The sequence below is a fragment of the Spermophilus citellus genome (assembly GCF_964194105.1).
Source record: "Spermophilus citellus genome assembly, chromosome: 16".
Classification (NCBI taxonomy): Eukaryota; Metazoa; Chordata; class Mammalia; order Rodentia; family Sciuridae; genus Spermophilus; species Spermophilus citellus.
The window spans coordinates 73,657,344-73,671,480 of NC_138196.1; positions in this window are offsets into that span (position 1 = coordinate 73,657,344).

The window sequence follows — 14,137 nt, forward strand, 5'->3', positions numbered from 1 at the left end:
CCCCATATACAGATTGCAGAGTCACATCAGTTACACTTCCACTGATTTACATATCGACATACTCATGTCTGTTAGAAATACACGTGTATAGTCATGGGAGCCTATGCTAAAGCATTCCTTTGCTCTGAAAGTAATTGTGAAAGTTCAGACAGAGACCCTTGGTTTCATGTTTAAAATTCAGGATTGTAAGTATTTTTCCTAAATATGCCTGTTAGTTATTTCTAATAACAGCCAGCCATGTCACAGGCAGTGGCTCAAAACAATCGTGTGTTTTCTTTTGCTTTCACTGCCCTGTGGATTGCCTGGGTCTAGTTGCGTGGTTCTTGCTAGGGTCTCGGGCAGCTGTAGGCAGATGGTGGCTGGGGTTGCACTGGCTGGAGACTGGGTTAGGTGGGATGTCTATGACACACTCCACGGCTGCTCAAACCTGGCCCCAGCACGCCTCTGAGCTGGGGCTCTGGGCCAGCCACCAACAAGTGGCCTCCATGTGTCAGGTTCCTTTGACCAGGGGGTGGGTTCCAAGAGGAAGTATGCTCCAGAGAAGGAAAGCAGAAACCACGAGGCTCCCACCCCCTGGCCTTGGAGTTTCAGAACAACACTCGAGCTGACCAGGCAAGTCTCTAAGGAAGAGGAATTCCTTCTACAACTTGCTGGATAAGCATCAGGGTCACTATGCAGAAGAGCATGTTAGAAATAGAATAATTATTATGTTCAACTTTGGAAAATGTAATCTGCCACAGGGTGACAACCTGTGGAATAGACCTGAATGGTAGAACACAAATAAATCCACAAAATAAAACAATAATACTCATCTCAAGTTAACAGAATTTTAAATGGTATTTTATTCAACAACTATTTACATAGTACTAAGTAAGTATATGTGATTTTTATAACACCTAAACACAAACTGGTTTAATTCTTAAAAACTTGTTTAAGCATCTACTACTACTATCTTCATTTTACAGACTGAAAAAAATGGGGCTCAGAGAAGCTAAGGAAATTGCCAAAAGCCACACAGCAAGCAAGTACCATAGGTGATATTACAACTCAAGTGGTCTTTCTCTGGAGACTACATACTCCCAATAAGGTGAATGCTTATTTTCCTATTCATCTCAAATGTCTAAATTTTTAACAATGAGCCTGTATTGTTTTTGCCAAGTCAACAAAATTAATATTTCCTGGTATTTTGAGCAAAAAAGTCTATACAAGTTGCTCTAAGAAGTCACCTGTGCATTTGGTGAGTCATGAATGTGGTGGTGCAGAAATAAACTGCCGTGAAGTCCAACCATGGGGACTCGGGCAGCCCTGAGAAAACCAGGGAGCATTGTCAAATCTGTGCTGAGATCAGATTAGTTGCATCTAATGAGGTGGCCTCAAGTGACTCCATGCTGTCACCATCCCAGCTGCACATATTCCAGAAGGAATCTTTCCGGATAAACAACACTTTTGCAGTGAACGGCCTGCTCTAAATATTGCCTGGGATATACTAAACAATGTGTTTGCCTTTTTCTGAAATTCACATGTAACTGGACACTGCATAGTTTTGGCTACAAACTTGGAGACCCTGAGATGAGGGGGTACCAGGACCTCCAGAAAGCCAGGGAGTGGGTGAGCAGTCCAGAGGGCACTTAGCTTTATGGAAGAATTTGAGCTCCTGGCCCTTCCTTTCTGGAGGCAGCCGGGGAGGAGAGCTTTGTGGTCAGGAACACCCTGCAGGGCTGCTCCCTGCTCATGCCGGAGCGAGCGGTTAACAGTAAGTCAGAGGAGAGAACAGTTGGAGGGGGCAGAGTCCCTCTCGGAGTCACTCTCCCTCCTTCTCCTGTGACCTCAGGCAATATCTCCTCCTTGCTACAATCCTGGGGTAAACGTTACCTCTGCAGCTGTGCAGGATGCTGAGCTGAAACCCAGATGACCGTGAGCCAACCAAAAACTGGGCAGAGGGCATGGGAAAGTAGACAATGCAAAAGGTTCAGGATTCAGGGAGACAGTTCCTGGCTACACCTGGGGCCGGATCCCGGCCGTGCTTGTGCTTAAACCCGGGAACGAATCATGAATTCTGAGTGACAGAACATATTTCAGGGTATTTATACCCAATGGGTCTTCAGAGTGGCCTCTTTCTTGAGGTCAGGAGGGGGTTCACTTAACCTGGCATCTTGCTGCCATTCTTCCCTGGGTAAGGTGGACCAGTCTTGGAACTGAGTCCCTGACCCCCCCACCCCACGCTGGATGACCCTTGGACTTGGCCATATAGTATGACCCCTCGGAGCGTCAAGTTCTCCCTTTGCAAAACAGCAGCTTCTAAGTCAGCATTCGCCTCTCTGCCCCCCTTGTTCTCCCTGGAAATTACTCCTCTAGCCTCTCAAAATTCCCCAGTGGAGGCTCTTTCCCGCCCCCGCCCTGTCTCACTTCTCTATCCCTTCAGATGTCAGAACATTCGAGCCTGGCTCCCTGTCCCTTCCCAACCCAGGCCTCCTCCCTCTCCACCACCTCTCCCTGGGACCCCTGGGAGGAAGCATTACGCCCATCTCTTCCTGCCTGGGGAAGCAGCAGGTGGTGGATGTGAGGGTGTGGCAGGCACCTGTGATGGCCCAGGTGTGCCAAGGAAGTCCTGCAGGCAGCCTGTGCCAGCTCAAGAACAGAATGCAGAGAAGGGAAGCATGTGTCCTGTGAACATTTATAGGACAAGAGTGAGTGAGCAGGAAGCTTACAGCCACCATTAGCGTGCAATGAAGCAATCCCAAGTTGATGTGTTTCAGCAATTTAGTATCTACAATACCCTCTGCCTGGGGGAAGCCATAATCTTGCTGTGTGTGAGTGCATGGCGCATGCGTGTGTGAGTCTGCTGTGCTTGTCTTCAAAATCTGTGTGTGGGTCTGCAATGCCACAGGGTCCTCGTGCTCAGACATATCAAGGAGCCCTCTGACCATTGGCTTCCTGGAAGACCACAAAATATCCAGTCCTTTCCCAGCATGAGCTCCCAGAGCAGCCCTCTATCAGGCCCAGGAGGGATTGATCACGACTCAGATGCTTCCAAGGTGTCCTGGAAAGGACTGTCCTGTCCTGCTAGCTTCAGTAGAAATGATCCTGATTGCCATCGCTGTCCCCATCATCATTTGGTAAAGAGGCCAGCCCCAGAGAACATGCTCACTATCTAATCATCTTAACTTGCATAATTATTTTCCTCGAAATACAATTAGCAGATACACCTCTGGGATTTACAATATATAGATAGCACGGCCTAATGCAAAAATTGTATCACAGAAGGTAGAAACAACTGAAAAACAGGAAAGAGAGTGAGGAAAGACTGGGGGAAAGGCAGAGACAGAAGTGGGGAGACAGCAGTGGCAGGAGAAAGGGGAATAAATGGAAAGAAGGGCTCAGAGGGAGAAAGAGAGAAAAAGGGGTGTTTCCCATGAAAATGATCATCAGCACCCCTGCATCCCACCAAGGAGGGCAAAGCCCACAGGATGCTCAAAGAACCTCCCAAAAGCCCACTGTGGCCAGATCTCCTACTCAGGCCTGGCTCTTGCCTGAGCTTCTCCTGCCACATTCTGCCCCATCCACCGACATCCAGAGCCTGCCTCACCAGGCCAATGGGGATGCTGCTCCTCCAGTATCACCCTCAACCTCAGAAACCAGAGCTTCTAGAGAAATGACTCCCACCCTGGTGCTGGGACAGGCTTTGGGAGGCTGCACCCAGACTGAGCCCTGTGACCTGGGATCCCCTTCATGAAGGAGCAGGTATGGACATCTAGTCCCTCTCCCCCTTCTTATGTTCCTAGAGAGCAGGCCCAGGAAATCAAGAAAAGACGCAGGGAAATGGACGATCCCAGGGCAGTGTTGGGGCTCCTGCAGTCACAGGGAACATACACGGTGAGGACCAAACCCGAGGACTGATGGCTGGAGAGCCAATAAGCCCTCACCTCGCCATACGTCTGAGGACAAATCAGTGTATTTTGGTGAAGAAGCAGTGCTCAGGGACACAGAATGGGAATTTCGAACAGACACTGGGGTGTGGCTGGTAACTTTGATTTCCAGTCTTCCTTTAACTTCCTTTCCCTCCAGGATGGGGTGCTAACAGCTCCAACTGGCCCCAGGTGCAGGCACTCTGTAATATAAGTCTCCCCACTTTGGGAGTTAACCCCTTTGTAAATGAACCCTCTTAAAATAGGCCCATTTTGAGAGTTCCAGTTGTTTCCTGCAGGAATCTGATACAGGTGCCAGTAAAGGTCAAAAGAACAGGGAAGATCTAGGACCAAATTTGTTGGAGAAAGTCCTGGTCAAAGCTAACCAGGTTGTTCAACTCCCAAGTTTGGCCCCAAATAATATTCTGAGATAATTATATGCTTTCTATTCCCTTTGCTGTCAAAGTCTCAAGAGGAGGATTAGAAATCCTAGCTCCAAGCCAGAAAGTTAGCTAATCTTCTTCTGAGTCTGGATCCCAGCACCTTAAAGTGGGGAATGACAGTATATTTTATGAGCAAAAAAAAAAAAAAAAAAAACTAAATACCAGAAAATCTGAAGTTGATAGCAAATACCTGGAAGACAAACCCAAATTTAAAACCTAGTTCAAGAGGCTGAGGCCAACTGAAGGGGAAGAAGAGGAGCAGTAAGATTCCCCAGGCACATGGATGGTGGGTAGGGTGCACAGGGTTGGGTACCCAAGCAGCAGGACTTGAGCCCAGTGTCTGGAGGGCCCCAGGGCAGCCAGAGTGCTAAAGGCTCCGATATGTCAACTCTGGTTTGAATACGTCCCCAAGGTTTATGTGCTGGAAACTCAATTCTCAGTGTGACAGTATTAAGAGACAGGGCCTTAACGAGGTGACTAGGTCACGTGTGGGCTCTGATAGTGGGAGTGGGTTAGTTAGCAACAGAATAAATTCCTGATAAAAGGATGACTTCAATGTTAGGCCTTAAAGCAAGGATGGTTCCCTCTTCTCTCTCTCTCTCCATCGCTCTCTCACCCACATGATGCCATCCACCACGTTATTATGCAGAAAGAAGACTCTCAGTCCACAGCCTCCAGACCATAAGCCACGTAAGTGTCTCTATAACTAACCCATCTGTGGTATCCATGATGGCAGCAGAATATGGGTGAAGCCATGTCAGTGTCCCAGAGAGGACAGGGAGTCAGAGGCTTGGGAGTCTTGGCCAAGGTCCCTGTGTCCACTGATGACATAGAAATAGCAGGGCTGTCCACAGTGCAGGGCTCCACGGAGACCATGACAGACTATGGCCAGGGCCCCACTGCCAAACTTCATTTCCCCAAGGACCTTGTGAAACCCCAACAGAAAGATGAAAGATAAGTCCAATTGGCCTGCTGCCAGCCAGAGGGAGGCAAAGGCCACCCCAGGTGCCTGTCACCACCCCGGGTGCCTGTCATCATCCCTGCATTCACCATGGTGGAGGGGCTCCTCCCAGGAGAGCTTCCAATCTGCTAAAGGAGCTAATGACTTCAACATTAGGCCTACAGAGAGGAACGTGGGCCAAGAGTTTTAGGGTTGTCGTTCCTTCCTGCACTGAACGGCCATGAAAATGACTGTGTAGCCTTCTTGGTGCAGCCACTAGTGTCAGAAACTGAGCACAGATGTGCAAAGCCTCCAGTCACACTCCCCACCTAAGAGCTGGAGAGAAGAGCTGGGGAGAGAGGCCTCACCTCCCCTCATCAGGGAAGCCCAGGATCTGGCCTCTCTCCCCCATGGAGGGATCATCTGCTCCTTGTGCCCTTAAGCCCAGAATATAGATAGCATAGGCCTGGTCAACAGGTGTTCAGGGACACCTGCTCTGCTAGGTAATGCCAGGCTTAGTTAGGACAGCTTGCACGGTAACTTATTTTTGCACAAAAATGTATACACAGTCTCCTGATTTAGGTGCCAATTTCAACATCTGGAAGCCCTGTGATGTGATGAGATAAATGATCAATGTCAGCCGGGGTGGAGAGAGTGAGAGCCATCAGGGCAGAAAAGTGATTTCGGCTCACTTTTTTAAGATAGGGTGTGAACAGAGGAGCAGCAACCACTAGACGGAGAAGGTTGCGCACCAGGAGCTGCAGAGGGGAGCCCAAGAGGCACTTGGGCACCCCTGCCAAGCCCCTTGGCAAGGTGGTACTGTGTCCCTCAGAAACAGTGACCGGGCAGAACTGAGAAGAGAGGCTGGTTGAAATCAGTGTGTAGAACAGCTGGAACCCAGGTCTTCCCCGACCCTGAAGGGCCACGTGACTGTCCGTCCCAGCCGGAAGGTAGAGCGGAGGTGGGTCTTCTGATTACACTGAACCAGAAACACTAAGGCTCAGGTGCCAGAACTCTAGAAACCAAAAGCAGAGCTGAGTCTCAGGTTAAAAGCAGAAAATTGGGTGTCTCAAATAGTGAGAAGCATCCCCTCTGGCTCCCTTTTCCCACCCAGCTCCAAGTATCAAAAAACAGTTGGATCAGAAGAAGCAATCGTGATAGAAACAAGATTGCTGGGCAATCCCCAGAAGACACTGATTTATCCTGAAGAAAGTGAATTCTCCTCTTTCCTCATCAAAAAGGAAAATTTATAATCATGCTCAATGTTTGTTCACCATCCAGTGAAGTCAAATAATAAGTCCTCCTTCCCTAGTACACACACACACACACACACATACACACACACACACACATACACACACACACACACACACACATACACACACACACACACACACATACACACACACACACACATACACACACACACACACACACACATGGCTGCTGCTCATTTTTAGGGCCTTACTCTTAAATTTGGATGACAACCATGAAATGTATAAAATAGCAACACAAAGAACAGGGGAAAACAACCTGGAGGAGACGACGTCAAGAACCGAAGAACATTTCAAAAACAACCTGAAGATTCTTTAATTAAGATGAGAAAATATCACATCCATCGAACAAAAAGCAAGGTGCAATTTTTGAAAACCAAAGAATGGAGAGCATTCTTGGAAGACAAAAATAATAGCTGGCATTGAAGTTTTCATAGAATCTCTGAAACACAGGCAAAGAGATCTCCCAAAATGAAGATAATGAAAAACAAAGGTGAAAAGTGGAAAATAAATTCAGAGGGTAAATTATTATTTATAAAGAGGTTCCACACTCATCTAGTAGACATGGCAAAGAGAAAGAGAGAACAGACAGAAGCAGACAGAAGACAACGTCCGCTCTGTGCTACAAAAGCCTTCACCATGAACTGCAGAATACGAGTTCCTGGTTGAAATGGTTGTCTGATTGCCCAGCAAAATAAATGAACAGAGACCTCCCATCAAAGCTCCTCATGAAATTTTAGAACAGCAGGGCTAAAGATAATCTCTTAAATGCATCCAGAAGGAAAAATGTCACCTCAGAAGACAGGAAATCAGAAAGACAATTGACTTCTCAGTAACCACATATGACGTTGGAAGACAAGATTCTGAGGGAAATTTATTTTCAACCTGGAATTAAATTCCCAGCTAAACTATAATTCCAGTATGAGGGCAGAATAAAGTATTTTTAGACCCACAGGGCACACTTGGATTCTCAGGAAGCTATTCGATATGGAGCAGAAGACGAGAAGAAGAAATCCAAAATGATAAAATCATGGATGCCCAGAAATAGGGGCCGGGACAGGGGAGTGGAAGAGAGGAACCCTAGAAAAGGAGAGCCCCAGACAGCAGCGTGGCAGCGGGCTGGGGAAAGAGTTGGTCCAGATGGGAACAGGAGGGCTGTTGGCTCTGAGGAAGAATGGCATAAAAAGTAAATTTAAGAGTTGTAAGTCCTTATAAGAGCACACCAAGGATATGCAATTACTTGGCTCAGTGGTGAGCAAGACTCGGAGGTCATAACCATATTAAGGCTAAGTATCACTTCAACAAAATCCCTGACCCATTGTTAAGATGGCAGAAACGGTCATCTCCCACCACAGTGCATCCCACATTACACATGTCCAAGAGTAGGGTGAAACGGGCATCAGCCCTCAGGAACGCCTCTGACTACAGAGCCCTCTGGCTTCCTGTGGGGCCTGCCATCTGTAGAATACCAGTGGAGGATTTTGTCCTGCACCCTCTGATTCCCCAACTTAAGAGCTCTGCACTGTGGTGAAGGCACCAGCGATCAAGCCCCTGTTAGATATTAACTCAAAGCAGGGCACCACTATCTGTCAAGATGAAGGAGACGCACAGGAGAGAAAATCAGTGCTGTGCCAGGAAGTTTTCATGAAGAAGGTGGAAGACATTGATATCGGCTTTTCCTAATTGGAAAAGGCTTAAATTGCCCAGGTGAGATGATAGAGGCTCCATTCCAGGTGAGGGCAACAACTGTGTTTGGAGGTGATAAGGAATCAGTGTGCTCAGAGATGAATCTTTCTGCCAGAAAAACAGTAGAAAATTAAGCTGGATGACGAGGCCGAGGTCAGATCTCCAGGAGCTGCTGGAAGGTTTTGAAGAGAAGAATAGAAGGTAATATCCACCTCTGAAGTCCAGTGTGCTGACGGCAGGCTATAGAAGTGACCAGCTTGCTCCTGAGGACCAGGATCTGGTCCCCGATGGCAGCCCCTGGACTGCAGGAAACTCCGGGCTTCTGCAAGACTGTGCTCCCCCATGAGGGCAATACACCCTCCTCCTCTAACCCTGGCTCCCCTGGCTAGCCATCGTCAGTCACCCCTTGGTGTGTCTTCCCTGGGTTGTTCCCTGGGACCCAGCACCTGAGATGGTGTTGTGGTTTAGATGTGGTGTCCCCCAAAAGCTCATGTGTGAGACACTGCAAGAAGGATTGGAGGAGAAATGACTGGGTTATAGCCTTAACCAATATCAATCAGTGGATTGATCTCTGATGAGATTAACTGAGTGGTGACTGGAGGCAGGTGGGGCATCGCTGGAGGAAGTGATTCATTTGGGGCGTGGCTATGGGGGTATATATTTTGTATCTGGCCAGTGGAGTCTCTCCCAGCTCCTGATCACCATGTGAGCTGCTTCCCTCTGCCACTCCCTCTCGGACCACAGCCTCCTGTTCTCCCAGCTTCCCTGCTGTCTTCCCTCCATAGCACATGCCTTTCAGCCACAGTGACACTTGGTTCCTTGGACCTGGCATCTTCTCCCCGTGTGGTCCCCGCGTGGTCCCTGTATGGAGCCCCCACTTTCCTTCCTACACTCCCCAGAACTCAGGTCACGAGCTTCAGCTGTCCCAACACCAGGCTCCTGAACTTTGTCACCTCTCATTCTTCCACCACACCTGTCCTGCAGACTCCCTTCACTACAGCAGCACCTGGACTTCAGAGCTGTGCTAGAAACACAGGGTTGTCATGGGGACTGGAGGCCAGGCAATGTTTTCCAGTTTCAGGTGGATCCAAAGCACAGAATGAGTCCTTCTGTGTACATTCAGCTCCTCTCCCATTTACAATCCCCTTATCTCAAACTCTGAAACCTACTCTCTCCTGCTGCACCTCACAGTCAAGAGGTATCTGGCTTCAAGTTCAAAGCCAAGCCCTCCACCTCTGCTCTTGGTCATCCTTTCCTGGCTCAGTCAGTTGCACCCATTCATTCCACATTGTCAGCCTCTCTTTCCAACTCCTTCCCCTGGAGTCTTAAAATCCATATCACTTGTGATTAGACTGTGTCTTTCTTCTATTCTGAGCCATTTGGGGAAAAAAAGAAGGTTTGCACTCGGTTTCCACTTTCCCATCTCCCAGGCACGGTTTAATGTAAACCTGATGTAATGTTTCTGCCTTGTTCCCCCAGGAAGATTATTCTGGCCAAAGGCATCCCCAGCTACCACGTCAAATGGGTACTTCCAGATCTTACCTACTTTATTCTCTGGTATGTTTGATGCTCTTGACCTAGAATGATAGCTCCTGGACTCTCCCTTCCCCCACGCTCTCTCTCTACACACACACACACACACACACACACACACACACACACACACACTTTCTGCTTCTTTTTCCCTCCTTTTGACAATTCATTCACTCACCCAGGAACCATTACTGAGCCCTATTCCATGCAAGGCTGGGCCCAGAAGCCCACAGTTTGATGGAGGAAGGCCTCCAGGAACTAGAGCACTCAGTAAAGTGCTCTGAAGGCTCTGCCAGAAGTCGCAGGCGGTCCAGAGGAGGCACAGAGGAGTTGTCACTCCCACTTAGGAGAAGGCTTCAGAGGGGAGCTGAGAGCGGACTCAGCACTGGCCACAAGACAAGGAGCCAGGAAGTCCCTGCAGAAGGGTGAAGAAGCAGAGGCTGGGGCCCTGCGGGCTGCCTGGAGGGGCTGGAGGGCCAGTGCCAGGGTCCCTCGCCTGGTCCTCCTGCCCCACCAGCTCCTTGGAGTTGCTGTCACACAAGGCTGCTCCCTTGAGCCTCTTCCCTTCCCCCCTGACAACCTGCCCTCTGAGTGGTCTCATGCTCAGCACCATCTAGATGTGCAGAGGAAACCTCACCCTCCTGTGCTTCTGCTGTGGCTGTTGGTAGCCATCCAGCAGTGACCACAGACTCATTCTGGACCCCCTCTCCCCTTCTCCTCTCCAGCAACATTCAAGTCCACTGATTCCCACAGCCCTTCCACGTGTACCCCATGATCAAGCTGAACTGTTATGAGGGCCTCCAGTCTCCTCTTACCTCTTCATGCCAACCACCAGGTGACCATCTAAAACACAAATAGGAGGGTGACACTTCCCTTCACTTCCTATCACCACAGCAGGCCTCTCAAACCCTTCCAAGAGAGCCCCCAACAACAAAGCAGAGGAACACACTTCCTTAGACCAGACTGGAAGCCAACCCGAAGTCTCTGCCATAATCCACCCGGATGTTCCAATGCTATTAGAATACTTGAAATTACCCAATTCCACTCATTCTCCCAATGGATTTTTTCTTCTTCTTTTTTTTTTTTTTGTGCTAGGAATTGAACTCAGGGGCACTCAACACTGAGCCACATCCCTAGCCCTATTTTGTATTTTATTTAGAGACAGGGGCTCACTGAGTTGCTTAGTGCCTCACTGTCACTGAGGCTGGCTTTGAACTCGCCATCCTCCTGCCTCAACCTCCCAAGCCGCTGGGATTACAGGTGTGCACCACCACACCCAGGATTCCAATGGATTCTCAAGTGAAATTGAGCCTCTGGAAGGTCGCACTGTGTTGATTTGAGGGGGATCAGGCTTTGAGTTCAACTTGACAAGCCACCTCGGGCCATCACATGAGCCCATTTTCATGACTGAGGAGCAGGAAGTGCCCCTTCCCTAGTACATAAGGCTTTATAACCTAGCCCTTCCTAGCCCTTGGTGACAGGTGGAACCCCACCTCAGACCCTGTTCCAGCAGAGTACCTCCCTGTACCCCCAGAATCTAGAACAGAGCCGGTATAGAAAAGAATTTAACTAATTATACTCTGGTTCAGAATTTGTCTTCAGGGCCCCCCGTCTTGCTTTAAATCCTGGGTGCTCCCAGTTATGTTGTAAAGTAGCAAATTACTCGCCTTTTTTTTTTTTTTATAAAGAATACATGATCATTGTCTATAAACAAATAACAAGCAACACAAGAAGATATAAAGAATGCTACCTTATACAAACCTCCATCCTGCCCCAGAAATAGCCAATGTTAACATTAAAACGTCTTTCTGACAGACCCCTATCCATCTAGCTTTGTGATTGTCCCCGTGTCCATCTGTGGTGTAAAACCAAGGACTGCATGTTCACATACCCCACGCTCATAAAACCTTGACAGGGAATGGCAAGACCACAGTCTTGTCCGCTGGCAATAGAAGCCCACCCCTGCCACATGAGCCTCCCTCCCTTTGCTGACCACCAGCTTTTAGCAGGAAACCCTGGGCTCCTACCCACCCCCATCACCCACCTCCTCTACATGTTCCCTAAATTCTGTTCTGGGGTAGAAATTTGGCAGGTGAGACTCCAGCGGACTTTCTAATTACAGGGGAATTGACAGGGTGGGGTGGAGAAATGAGTATTTTTAGCTGTGGTGAAGAGAAAGGAGATCAAGAAAGAAAAATATTCCGTCGGAACTTTCCTCAGCTCCTGCTCCTGAGCTCAGCGGGCTCCCAGGGTCTTGAACTTGAAAAGTTTTGGAATGAGAGTGAGCAGGCATGGCAGAGCTATGGGAGGGCAGGAAAATGGTTAACATGGCTGTCAGAATATTTGTTTAGAAGAGGTTTGCAAAACAGTGAAATGTGTTTACTGTTCAATGTTGGAGAGCTAACAAGAAATAGATACAGAGGCAGCGTGATGCTAACTGCCTTTGACACCAGTGATGGTCCTTTGGTTGGAACAAATTCACCTCGTGCCGAAATGGATTATTTCATGCGTCTGTTGTCTTGAGAACCACCCTTTGCAAATATTCTAATACCCGAGTTGGCTCATCTGTCCACTTATTGATTTATTTGAAAGCAGATTGGTGTGGAGGAGCAGGATAGACCGAGGGTTGGGGAGGATGAGGTTGGCTGAAGGGACTCACGTCCAGTTCTGGGCCCTTGGATGGGGTGCTGCATGCTCCCCAAGAGACATCCTGGGGTGCCGTTACAACTCATTTAAACTTTCACAACTACGTAAGGGAAGGGAACTTTTGTAGTCCCCAAAATATCTAGGGCATACAGACATCAGTGGCCCAACATCCATCAGGCAGACCTGGCATTTTGAGTGAACTCCTGTGTGCCCCCACTTCCTGGTCCCTTCACCGTGTTTGCTCCTAGAGAAAGGAAATCAAAGCCTCTTCACCCCCGGAGACCCCAACGCAGGCCATTCTCTCCCGTCTCCCCCTCTGCTTGGCCTGTGGTACTGCTAGGCAGACATGCAAGTTTTCATACAGGTGCAGGGTTCAGACTCAGGGCTCTGGGGATTAGGCTAATTCTGCATCCTATGATTAGAGTTAAAATGTCTATTTACATTTTACTAGGGATATTTTTCAAAGTGACTCCAATGTATTTTTGGAGATGAACAGCATTTCTATCATTCAGAGAAGACAACCAGGTACCATGCCAACTCCCACTGACTGATTGCAGCTGCCTGGTTAAGCGCTGGGCTGAGCTGGGCTCTGAAGTCAAGTCCCCATGCTGTGGGAAGAGCCCTGGGGTTAATGGGTAGTATCTCCTACAGGCGTGAGTGGTCGAGGGGTGGCTTGAGGGCTGCACGCAGCCAAGTCACATTGTAAGCGTATTTAATTTACTCATATGTGGTCATTCTGGATCTAGAAAAAGGAAGAAAGCAGCCAGCCACGGTGGTACATGTTTGTAATCCCAGTGGCTCGGGAAGCTGAAGCAGGAGGATCATAAGTTCCAAGCCAGCCTCAGCAAGGTGAGGCACTAAGACCCTGTCTCTAAATAAAAAGGGCTGGGAATATGGCTCCGTGGTGGAGTGCCCCTGAGTTCAATCCCTGGTACAGAAAGAAGGGAGGGAAGGAAGGAAGGAAGGAAGGAAGGAAGGAAGGAAGGAAGGAAGGAAGGAAGGAAGGAAGGAAGGAAGGAAGGAAGGAAGGAAGGAAGGAAGGAAATTTTGAAGAAGTGGGTGAGTTCACCCGTCCTCACCCTCGGGAGTGCTGGCTCCCCAACCCTCCCAGGTTTCCTGGAAGGAGCACCTTACTACACTAAATGGGATTCTGGTATTTGAAAGAAATGGCATTTTTATACAACAGACCCCCAAAACACAAGGGAAATACTTCATTCGCAGCAGAGATCTGTTCCAACCCCAAAGGAGTTCTTTTTTTTAAGGCTTGAGTTTTCCAACATTGTGCATTCCTGAGGAATTTTCAAGGCTCATTTTGTTTCTGTACAGTTCCATAAGGACCCTGGCCCATGGGGACCCTCCATTCATACCAGATGTTGACCTGCAGTTTTGCCATCCAGGTGGGGTATACAAGCTCTGGATGGACTGCCAATCGCACGTGCCAGCTCGGCCATTTCCTGCTTTTCCAGTAAGTTAGCAGGGTCTAAACTCCCCTCAAGGGATTCCCCAGAGCAAGCGCTGGGGAAATGCTCCTGTGGTGCTGTGCTTCCGAGTTCCTGGCTTCATCCTCCCTGCACCTTGGACAAGCTGGGAATATTTGGGCAAGTCGGATAATTTGTCCCCTCGTCTTTAAAACAGGGCATATACTCATCATGAGTTGCTTCCAAACAACAAACTCAGTGCAATAATATAGAGAAAGGTATTTTATTTTAT